The sequence below is a fragment of the Agelaius phoeniceus genome, chromosome 2 (assembly GCF_051311805.1).
Source record: "Agelaius phoeniceus isolate bAgePho1 chromosome 2, bAgePho1.hap1, whole genome shotgun sequence".
Classification (NCBI taxonomy): domain Eukaryota; kingdom Metazoa; phylum Chordata; class Aves; order Passeriformes; family Icteridae; genus Agelaius; species Agelaius phoeniceus.
Window position 1 is genome coordinate 22,981,217 of NC_135266.1, and position 12,485 is coordinate 22,993,701.

Here is a 12,485-nt window from a genome sequence, read left to right on the forward strand (position 1 = left end):
CACTGAGTATATCTTAACTAGTTTAAAATCAAATTGAATTGATAGAATGATTCAAACTCCCTAGCTAGTCTTTGAAACATTTGGACTCTGTTTTAATATTCCTAATTGAGTAGCTTCTTAAACCAGTTCATCTTTTGATTTTTTTAATTTAATTTTGCTGATCTTTTCTGTAAAACTTCACTTCTATTGGTTGGCTTTATTTGATTATTTTTTAAAATAAAATCAATAATAACACCAAAAGACAAATCACATTATTTTTAGAATTTGAATGAAATCAAGTTCTGTCAAAACCTTATTTCATTTGAATAATACTTTACCCTCTTCAAACATTTCAGAATATGTTTTTGCTCTGCCAGTCTGTGAAAGAGAATTTTCTTGAATGCCTTTCTTCAGTAACATTTTAGTTAATAAAGTATGTACTAAATATGTGTGTTACAGGAACTGATTTTTACCATAGAGCTCTCTAAGTCAGTTAAAAATAAAGATGAGCTTATTTTAGTATTCACACTGCATACCCACAATAATACAGAGTGTATAAGAGATCCAATCATATTGGTTTCATACTGTGGAGTATCTGTCTGTATAGATAAACATAACTTTGTCAGTTTATTTTTCTACAATAATAGAAGCAATGCTTAAGAATGGGCTTTTGAATTATAAATGTAATGCAATGTACAATTATCATGACTCTTAATCTACAATTCTTTTCATTATATTAATTACTCCTTACATTTTGTTCTATACAGTTTTTATTTTCATCTAGACATCATGCATACACACAGGTATTTTTGCATATGATGTTTTTCTTAGCTTTTGCTGTAATGTGCAAATCCACAATGATTGCAAAGTCGCTCTGCCTTATCATAATAGCCCTACACCCCCAAAAGTGAATACGTCACTGAATATACTTCTTGAATATGCTTAATAAATTTGACTTGAACTCTGCAAGTCAAATGATTTAAGCTCCACAATTTAAGGAGGACAAAGGTCCCTGAATGCATTCAGGGGAAGTTGACAAAGCTGGTGAAAAGGCTGGAAGGGATGTCCTATGAGGAGATCTGAGCAATCTGTATTTGTTTAGTTCTAAGAGAAGTCTGAGGGGTTACATCATTGCTCTCTACAGCTTCCTAAGGAGAGGAAGAGGAGAGTTTTTGGACTCTCCCTGCTTCTCCCTGGAACTCAGTGACAGGATGTGTGGGAAGGTTCAAAGATATACCAGAGAAGGTTTTGACAGGACATTAGGAAGGATTTCTTTACAGAGATGGTGATCAAACCCTGGAATAGGTTTCTTAGAGAGGTGGCAAATGCCCCAAGCCTGGCAGAGTTTAAGAGGCGTTTAGAAATTGTCCTTAACAATATGCTTTAAGTTTTTGTCAGCTCTGAAGTGGTCAGACTGTCAAACTGGAAGATCACTCTAGGTCCCTTCCCACTGAAACATTCCTCTTCTCTTCTCTTCTCTTCTCTTCTCTTCTCTTCTCTTCTCTTCTCTTCTCTTCTCTTCTCTTCTCTTCTCTTCTCTTCTCTTCTCTTCTCTTCTCTTCTCTTCTCTTCTCTTCTCTTCTCTCCTCTCCTCTCCTCTCCTCTCCTCTCCTCTCCTCTCCTCTCCTCTCCTCTCCTCTCCTCTCCTCTCCTCTCCTCTCCTCTCCTCTCCTCTCCTCTCCTCTCCTCTCCTCTCCTCTCCTCTCCTCTCCTCTCCTCTCCTCTCCTCTCCTCTCCTCTCCTCTCCTCTCCTCTCCTCTCCTCTCCTCTCCTCTCCTCTCCTCTCCTCTCCTCTCCTCTCCTCTCCTCTCCTCTCCTCTCCTCTCCTCTCCTCTCCTCTCCTCTCCTCTCCTCTCCTCTCCTCCCCTCCCCTCCCCTCCCCTCCCCTCCCCTCCCCTCCCCTCCCCTCCCCCATTTTAGTTTTTGGATGTTATAATAATTCATACATGTTTCTTTTTTCTTTCTTTTTTCTTCTTTTCCTTCCTCAAATGTCCTTATTTTAGGATTATTTAGGACAATACATTGCTAGATATGGACCATTAGTCTATATAATTTTTTTTTCCTTTAAATGAATTATTTTTCAGAAAATAATGAAAGATAACATCACTAATTAGCACAAGTACATTGTTTCCCTTCTCCCTTTCCCTGAATCTCTTCTATTTTCATTCTTCAATATCAAATTCAGGAAGCAAAAATATTCATAGACAAAAAACAGTTGGATTCAATGGATATCTGCATCTACATATGTCATCTTACACTTTGATTACATGAATTGGGGAAAATAAGAAATTCAAAAGAGAATGAATCTGTTCTACCATATTAATCTATATACAGATCAGAGGTATCAATATATAAAAGATCAATTATTTTTATTAGCTCCAAATATAATTTAGTATGGCCAACTGAGGTCTGGACCACAATGGTCTCCAGAGAGTATGTCTCAGGATAAACAAGATCTTTCAAAAGCAATGATTCTTTTATCCTACAGTTAATAAGAAGGTTTTTAAAAATATGATAGCGGTTGCCTGCATTCAGAACATCCAGCTAGATTCACTACATGCTTTTGAGCTTTTGATCTAACATAGAAGAGATATGTATAGGTCTACTGTTTGTTGTATGTATCTTTGCAGAGAAGAATATCACAAAGGAATGGCTTAGGTTTGTTCACCATGTTTAACATTTTGAACAGTTGAAGCATTTCAGTTACACCCTGGGTTTTTCCATAAACCCTTTCTCAAAAAAATGGTTTTTCACCAGTAACTGTAGACAGTGTAAGTGTCTTACTCAACGTTATATATTCCAACCCAGAACAAGGAATCTAAATTTTAGTCAAGTGATATCGGGTATCACAGCGAGATATGTAACTTATTTGCCTCTAAGTACAGACATTTTTTCACATGACCCATAGTATTAGCTGAAGTGATTTTAGAGTAACAGAAGCAAATGCCTCAAATTTTTACTAAAAATACTAGATACTTTCAGAGATAAAGGAAGAAAAATCCAAGAAGTTAGAAGAAAAAAAGTATAAGGCAAAGGCAGCCAATGAGTGAACTGAAAAGAAGAAAGTGTTCAGATGAAAACATTTAACTTTAAGAGAAGTCCTGCAGGCAAAGCTAAGATTCCCTGAAACTATTCATGCCAAGCTGACTTGTCAGTAGAAAGAGAACTATTTACAGGCACAAGAAACCTAAGTATGGTGAGGGGAATGTTAATAGGAAGTGACTTTCCCTGCCATTATTGATCATGCTAATGGCTCTGAATATTGCTCTTCAGGCTGCTGCATGGTGCGTGAAAAGGGGATGGTAAGTCCTAATGCAGCCAGCAGATGAGACATCCCCCATTCCTTGAGGTGCTTTAGTATTCTACAGTAAAATTCATCTTTCACAGGGACTAAAATGAGTAAAAGAATTTCTAATGTTTGCATCTGCTTCTCTGTCATTGTCTCATAGATTAAATCAAATCTACTGCCTACTGAATAAGGTCATTTTTTTGCCAGTTTGGTGCCACATTACATTAAATTTAACAAACATATTACAGCAATTTTATGATGGAGTACTAGCTGTATCAGAGGTTCACAGCTAAACTTTCACTTTTAACAATGGGTTCAAAGGGTACTGGCCAAATATTGCTTCTGGTCTTAACTTGGCACATGAAAGACACCATCTGGCTGCATTTTTCCCACACATTAAAACAACAATTTAAATACTTATAGATATGGCTCTATCAATGACTAAAATTTATTGCTTCCAGGTTCCTTTTTCTTCTAAAGCTATTTTTACTTACAGTAACTAGGCTTTAATGTAAATATAACATTTGGGACAAACTATATATAATGTTATATCAGGTTTTGAGGTGCTGGAGCATGTCCAAACAAGAGCAAAAATGTTGGTAAAACATCTTATAAGGAGTGGCTGAGAGAACTGGAGCTGTTTAGTCTGGAGAAAAGAGAGCTCAGGGAGGACCTTATTACTCTCCACCACTACCTGAAAGGAGACTCTCAGGAGATGGGGGCTGGCCTCTTCCCCCAGGTAACAAGTGACAAGTCAGGAAGTGGCTTCAGTTGTGCCAGGGGAGGTTTAGGCTGGATCTTAGGGAAAATTTCTTCATCAAAAGAGTTGTCAAGCATTGGAACAGGCAACTCAGAAACTGGTGGGTGGAGACACCATCACTGGAGGTATTTCAAAGAGTGGATGTGGCACTTAGGGACATGATTTAATGGTGGTGTTGGCAGTGCTGGGTTAGCCATTAGACCTGATCACCTTAAATACTTTTTCAATCTAAATGGCTATGTGATTCTATTTGGAAAAAATTCCTAGTCTTCACGTGGAGAAAGTAATCGAGGAGAAATTACATTGATAGGTGTCATGTAGTTATGCTGTTTACATTATATTTAAATTTTAATGTTGTCAGGATTATTATTTTTATTCCATTCTACAATTAACATTTGTTTCAGGTGACCTACAAAACAAGAACAGAAGTGAAAAATGTTTCACCGAACTGGAATTTCATAAGACTTTTTCAGCATACTTATGTAAATTTTCTTCATATTTATAATGTTATTCATATTCATAATCTTCAACTCACATGTTTCTAATATTTATTCTCCAGTTCATGCAGAGAGATGTCCATCTTAAAATTATTTGAGCTCCTGTTAATCACTATTTTAATGGAAAATCACATTAAACTGTTAATAATGATGTGTCATGTGCTTCTTTTCTTTTCAACTGCAAGTTGAGATAGTTTTAAAATACAAATACCTAATGATCATATAACATAAAAAAAAAATTTCAGCACTGATTCAGGTCCCTAAGCTCTAGAAAGACTTAGGCACTTGAACATATATGCATGCTTGATGTTTTCCTATTGGCTAGCTCTATATTTTACGTAATATTTGAGTTGTGTAAAGTGGAGGCATTTATGTATCAATGTAGGAACTTAAATGCTTCTTTCTCTGTGCTTACAGATAAGCACCTTTGATGCCTAGAGATTCTACCTGGGACAGAGTCTGGACAGAGTTATAGGGATAGATTAGGCATTTATTACAAGGCCTTCAAAGGATACACCTTGGGCAGTACAAGAGCCTGGCTGGGGTTCTGCCCAAGATAGACCCAAGTTGGATGACCGTCCACGAGTTTTCCCATTTTTATAAGTTTTGGTCCATTTACATATTGGGGTAATCATCCAATTACAGCTTCAGGTTGTGAAGTCCCATCCTCCCAGTTTGCTCTCCTCAGTTCACTGTCATTTATACTTTTTGGGCCTGAAGCTGCTACGGTGTCCTTGGTTCTCAGGCCAGGAAAGGATTTTGTTTTGTCTAACTAAACTGTGAAGAGAACTTGCTAATACTTCATATGAAGTTCAGAGTCACATACCAATGCAGTACAGAACCTGGAAAATATGAAAGCTAAAACTTGAGGCACCACCTTTCTGTACATTAGCCTCATTGTATACTAAAATTCTATGAAACTAATTTTTTCCCCTTTAGTTGATCTGGAGCACATATGTCTGAACAGAGATCAGTCTGAGGCTGTCCATGCAGCTGAGTCCATGGGTTTGACTCTGTGCTTAATCTCTTTTACTCTGAATTCTCTGGTGTAAACAAGGATAATAGGATTGCTGGACCTACACTTGAGGATTATTTCAGAAATTAATATAACCCTGTAATGGTAACCTATATGAACACCTAAACAGGTGTCACAGATGAGTAGTTTAGGTCACTTCATACAGTTCATGCAAAAGGGTGAGGATGCAAAAGGGTAGAGGTTCAAAAAAGAAAGGGAGACCCTCCTGCTGAGTCATGAGATTCAGAGGGGTTTCCCTTGCCAAACTCTGGCTTGATCTATGGTTAAATTTTAAAGGATTCAGCAGTACTCAATCATTGAATATTTTATACAAAATCATTCAATAGAATTTATTAAAATCACATCAGTAACTTAACTATAGATCTGAGGTGACAATAATAATACTAGAGCATATATAAAGAAATTCACACAAGCATACACACAATCACAAAGTACTATGTACAAAGGTATACCTGTTAAAAATCCCCCATGAGTTCAGTGAAATACTCAAGCTGGATTTTTTTGCATCTCTCAACAAGTAAAAAATGTTGAGTCTTGATGAGTGGGGATAGGAGTCAAAGTCCTGTCATCAGCTTTTGAATATTGCCCTGTGAGTAGCACAACCCTGAGAGTTTGCAAGCTCTTGGTGGCACTGCACTTGGAGGTGCTGGGGCAGCCTGCTGCAGTCCAGGAAAGCTCAAAGAGCCTCACTTAGAATTGTTTTAGTCATCAGCAAATCTCCAGGATGATTCAGGCAAGAGGGGATGATCCAAGGCTGCCAGGGGATAGCTATATCTTGTCCTACTCCTTGGTTCAGCCCTGGTAGTATTAGTCACATAGGAGTTTCTGATAAGGTCAAAGGAAACTACATGGCCTAACTCAGTTCTCTAGGCTGAGAGCTAACAGGAATTCCTGAAATCATATTGCAACCTCTGGCAGGGGTAAAGCACCACCACAACAGATGTGCTCTCTTCCGTCATTTAGTTACAGTTTCTTTAGTCATATTTTATAAAATTCCTAAATGGAAAGAGTCCTATCAGAAACATAGAAGTAGAAACCCTTCTTTCACAATTCAAAAAGACTTTGTGTAATGCAGCCTCATGACAAAAGTGACCAATGGCCTCCTAAGCTGTATTAAGTAGATTGTTGCCAGCAGGTAGTGAATTCTTCCTTTCTGTTCAGCCTTGGTGAGATATATCTGTACTGCTTGGATTGATAGACAACTTGGAGTCCAGAAAATAGCAAGGAGGATGATTAAGAGACTGGAGCATCTGACATAGAAGGCAATCATGAGAGAGATGAGGCTGTTCAGTCTGGAGAAGAGATGGCTTGATAGGTTTTTATCCACATGTATAAGTACCTGATGGAAAGGCTCAAAAGAACTTAAGTCAGACTCTTCTCAATGGAGTCCAGTGACAGGACAAGAGGGCACAAACCAAAACAGAAGAAATGTGACAAAAAAAGTTCTGTTACTGTGAGGATGGTCAAACACGTGAGTGGGCTGAAAAGAGAGATTGTGAACTCTACATCCTTGGAAATAAGCAAGATATAACTGGTTATATTCTCACACAACATGCTCTAACTGATCCTGTTCTGTTCTGGAAGAGGTTGGACTAGTCAAGCTCCAGAACTGTCCTCTAACCTCATCCAGAGTGTTTCTGTGAGAATATTTTCCCATCAAATATAATGATTCTGTTAATTGACATTAATCTAGTAAATTCTCTTTGAATTCCCTGTGGTCCTATGCATGGTTCACAAAGCAGTTTTTCTTCCTATTTTTTTCTCCAGCTGATAGCTCCCAGTAAAGTTATATTTTTCTATGTAGTATGTGTAAATGGTGATGCAAAATTAAAAAAAAAAATAATCTGTTCTTATGGCATTTTGATCCTTCACAACCTTTATGGTATAAAGTATTTTGTTTGTTAGAAAATAGCTGAGCTTTTAGTGGTAAAATATAGTTTGTCATTTTCCTGTGTTAGCCAGTTAGTCCGTCAGGTTTACATGCACTATGAAAAAAATCCGTCATATAGCCTGTAAAGAAGCCCAGCACAGAAGTTTGAAAAAGCTGAATGAAATGAGAAAGGAAAATGTGTTTTTTTGGTGGGGCATTTACTGGGATTTTTTCACATAAAAAATTAAATAATTTCATTGCAAAAATGAAATTATTGTTAAGAATGGTTTCCGTAAGTATCTAGTAGACTATTTCCTTGAAATTATCTTAAAATATTCCTCTAGAGATCAAAAATATATATATTTTAATGAGTTCAAGGCAAAAGGAAGAATTAAGAAGACAAAATGTAGTGTGGCATCAAAGATATATTAACACTGACAAAATATTTTTGTGTTGTTCTACTCTTTTACAGACGGCATGCTTCTGTGGTTACCAATCTACTTTGATTAGAAAATTTGAAGCTCTTACTAATTACATGTAAAATGAATCTGGAGCAACATGAGAAGATCATTCTTGGTGACAAGAGCAAAGCATCATCACACAGTGATTCTTTCAAGGGGAAATGGAAGTTACAAACTTTATGCAGGAAGGTCTGACTTTATTTGTTTCTTGATGATGATCCACACAAGATATTTTACTGTTAATAAATCATTCTCTGTGGTTTTTACTCTTTCTCTTTCTCTACAGATTTTAACACAGAGAGCTTGAACTTTGATTACTACTAGATTAGTATAAAAAAGGAAATAATATTTACCTGATCTCACAAATCCATTCCTTAGCTGGTTTTGCTTTAACTAATAGCTTTGAAATAGTCTGGAATTTAGTGAAGAAGTAGCTTATTTAATCTATGTATATCTGTGTGAATAAAAAACTTACATGCCTCCATGTACCCCTAAGTACATCAGTAATCAGTATACAATACGTAATACACATATAGTTGTGCATGCATATATATTATTTTGATGTGATTGTGCATCTATAGAGATATTTTAGCTTTCATTAAATTTGATTGAATTAACTGCATCCATTATTTCAATTCAAATAGAAAATGCAGTGAAAACCCACAATTCCCTTTAAATATCAGGATACATATTGGGAATAGAAATATCAAAATGATGGACTTCACATTTGTTTGTTGACTGTGCCATTGTTTATTTTTTTATCTTTGTCAGTCTTTCTGTCTGAATGTGACATGGCAGAGTGCAGGAAAAACAAATCCATATTTTTTATATTTCTTTGATTTATTTTACTGTATGATAGGAGGGTTTTTCAATTTGCTCCTATATTTACTTTATTTTGGTAAGAAAATTGTGATGGTTTATATGTATTTTGTTCATAATCAGTTAAAAATATGACAGTCCCAAATAGAAATGTATAAAAGAAAAAAAAAAGGTTGATTTTTTTTCCGACTATTATTTTTTAAATAATTATGAATCTCCAATTAACCCACAGGTAAATAATTTTTAATGTCAAATTATAGTACTATCAGAAAAAGCAACCTCAGGAACACATGGACCTGTGATAAGAATTTAATCATAGAAGATGATAAGAATTTTATCATAGAATAAGAATTGATGAGATAAGATGAGATGATAAGAATTTTATCATAGAGGCTGAGTTTGGTCATAGTACTGTGGTTTGAAATGGATATCACACTGAACCAACTTCACCGTATTTAACCCCACATGAAACAAAGCAGTTCTTCTCTTAGCTGTTTGAGATTCTATTAGCTCCCTTGACTTCAGTGGGAGCTGACTGTATCCCAGTGAAGTAATTATCCTCACTCAGCTAAAAGAACAGAAGCAACTGACTGGGGAGAGGTGCTGCAGCTGAGGCTCAGCATTACTCACACAGCAGGAGTGTGGATGAAAGGCACCAGGCACCATCACAGAAGCCACTCAGCCACCAGGTCAAGATAAGAAAAGAAAAACTGTTGGCAGTAATTCCACCTTTCCTGAGAAATAAAAAAGCAGCGCTAGATGGCTTTCAGGATGGATGACAAAAACTTGGTGAAGACTGTAGAACACCCGCACTTAAACTACAAAGAAAAGGAAAAGCTCAGTATGTGTTCAAACCAAGGGATAATATACTGCCTCAGGGTATTGTGCTTGTAAACTGCACAATATTGCTGCTGGGTGTGTATATATGTTAATTTAAATACAACATGAAAAAAAGACTGAAAATGAGAAAGTCATGATGTATAATTTAAGGGATAACTATAATCCTGGGAAGAATGCCTTAAAATGTGTGTAAAAAATAGTGTATAATCTATAGAAGTTTCTACAGAAAAAAAAAGAGGCTGTGTTTTCATGCCTAAAGGATTTATTTCTATACATTCTAAAGACAATTTTGTGATAGTTCCATAAAGAAAATTTGCAGTTAATTCAGTAGGTATTGATAGTTTCTCTTTAGGAAACATCAACCTGAAAACCTTTTGAATAATCAGTATGGTAAATTTTATTATGAGTTTATAAATCTCTTTAATCTAGTGAAGAGTAAAACAAAGTAAAGAAATTTAAGACTGACTAGTATAAAAAATTATTCTGAAACATCACTAGTTACAGAAGATAACAGTGATGCCATAATGATTGAAAAAGGAAATGCCATGTCCTGCCCCTGAGGAGGAATGACATCTTGTTCCAGCAAAAGCTGGAACTGTGTGGAAAAGAACTCAGCAGAGAGGAACCTGTGCATGTTGGTGGACGATGTGTTGAACATGAGCCAGACATGTTCCTTCCTGGGAAAGACAGCCATACACCTCCCTGGCTATCACACACACAGTGCTCCCAGGCACAGTGCTCCCAGCAGACTGACAAAGTGATCCTTGCCCTCTGCTCAGCCCCAAGCACTGACTTCTGGACTTCTGGGCTCCCCAGTATAGGAAGGACATTAAAAAACCAAAGTGTGTGCTGCTAAGGGCTACAAGGATGACAAAGAGCCCGGGGCATCTGACAGGGCAGCCAGGCTGAAACATTGGGGCCATTCAGCATTGAGAAGAGAAGACTCAGGGAGATCTTAGAAATGTGTAAAAATACCTGCCAGGATACATATGTCCCTTCTAGGGATTAGACCATCTTTGGGAGACAGCTGAAAAAGATTGACAGGTTGTTTCCTCTCTGAAGGATTACATTTAGCTTGCAACAAAACCACTCTGCAAGTTGAACCTATGGAAATCACAAATGGATTTATGTGAAAACTAAAATACAGTTCTGAATTAAAAAAAATAGTGTTAATGCATTTTTATCTTCAGTTTATACTATGATCCAGGGTAAACAACAACATTTAATGATTGTTGGAAAATGCAGAACACAAAGCTCATTTGTCACAGAAAATTTGTCACTGCCAGAAAAAGGCATCAGTATGGAACAATCCAAAATTGTCTAAGAAAAATCTTAGTTGAAAAACAGAAAATGTGACACTTTCACCAAGGAAAATCAGACAAAATATCACTCCTCATATGAGAAGACAGAACTGGAGCACATGTGCACTCAGTGTGTGATACAAAGATGACTAAGCTGTTAGCAAGCTAGGACTAAATACCCAAAGCATGGCTTCATGCTGAGAATTATCTAACTTTGAGTCAAAACCATCCTGCCAATCACTGAATATTACCAGTGATTAATTACCTGACTAATTACTTGAGAACATGTAGCTCATCCACAGCCAAAAAGCAAGGAAGCTTGTTCCTTCCTCACATTTCACCTTTCTCAGTCTGTGACTGTGCCTGACAACTGTAGCATTCCCTGACTCTTCCAAGGAGAACAGATGGAAAATCCACCTGCTGCTCCCATATATCATCTTCCTGCCTGTCTACCCCACTCTCCTGAAGTACAGAGTACTGGACTGTACATATTTACTTAGGAGATGAAGATGACATCAGACACAAAGTTGGGCTGAGGATAAGGGTTGGATAAAAAACAGAGAAGCAATTCTGCTACCACAATGATTCCAGCACCATCATCAATCTGCTGTCAAAGGCAATGCAATATAGAAATGCCAGTGATAATGTTGAACACCTTTTGGATTTCTGAGCTCAGCGTGTGCTGAATACTGATGATGGTTCATTACACCCAGACACTGTGGACAAGGCAACTTACCTTAAAATGAGTTCATACACTGTTGCCAATTCCCAGCTTGTTGTGTTTTATAGTTCAGACTATAAATGACTTTGTGGCAGCAGCTATCTTTTATTATATTTCTGCAAAATGCTAAACACAGTAGAACTCCCAACATTTAGGAGTTCCAACAATGAAAAGTAGAAGTTAATACACATTCTTTTATTTCACTTTTACTTCCAACAGCCTTTTTCAAAAATACATTAAGATTAAAAATTACAAAAGGAAAGATCTGTCAAGTGCTTAAAACATCTCTATGTGACCTAAGATGAAGCAACACAGTTTGATACAGAAGGTCTTCAAGGTTCTTCTGCATGGTCATTGCAATAGTGCATTTTTTCTGATTGCTGCCACCTCTGTCTCCCTGTCCCAATCTCTCCTGCAGTCTCCAGAATGACAGAAGCTTCAGTGGTAACAGTGACTGGAGAAGCTGAAAGGTCTGTATGATGTTTCATTTATACTCTTATTAAAAAGCATTGCTCTGGTGTGTTGACTTTTGACTGAATACCAGGTGCCTACCAAGCTGCTCTATTATGCCCCTTCTCAGTAGGACAGGATGGAAGAAATAGGATAAAAAAATTCATGGCTCAAAGTAAAGGCAGTTTAATAAAATGGAAGCAAAATTTGCTTGTGCAGAAACAAAGAAAAACAATAGATTTACTTTCTGCTTCCATTAACAGGTGGTGTCAGTCTGCTTCTCAAGACATAGGGTTTCAGTATGCATAGTGGTTTCTCCAGATGATAAACACAAATAATGAATGCTCCTACCCTTCCTCCTTCTTTCTCTTAGTTTTCATTATCTGAGCAGATGTCATATGGAATGGAGCATCCCTTGGGTCAATTTGAGTGAACTGTACTGGCTACGTACCCCCCCAAAAT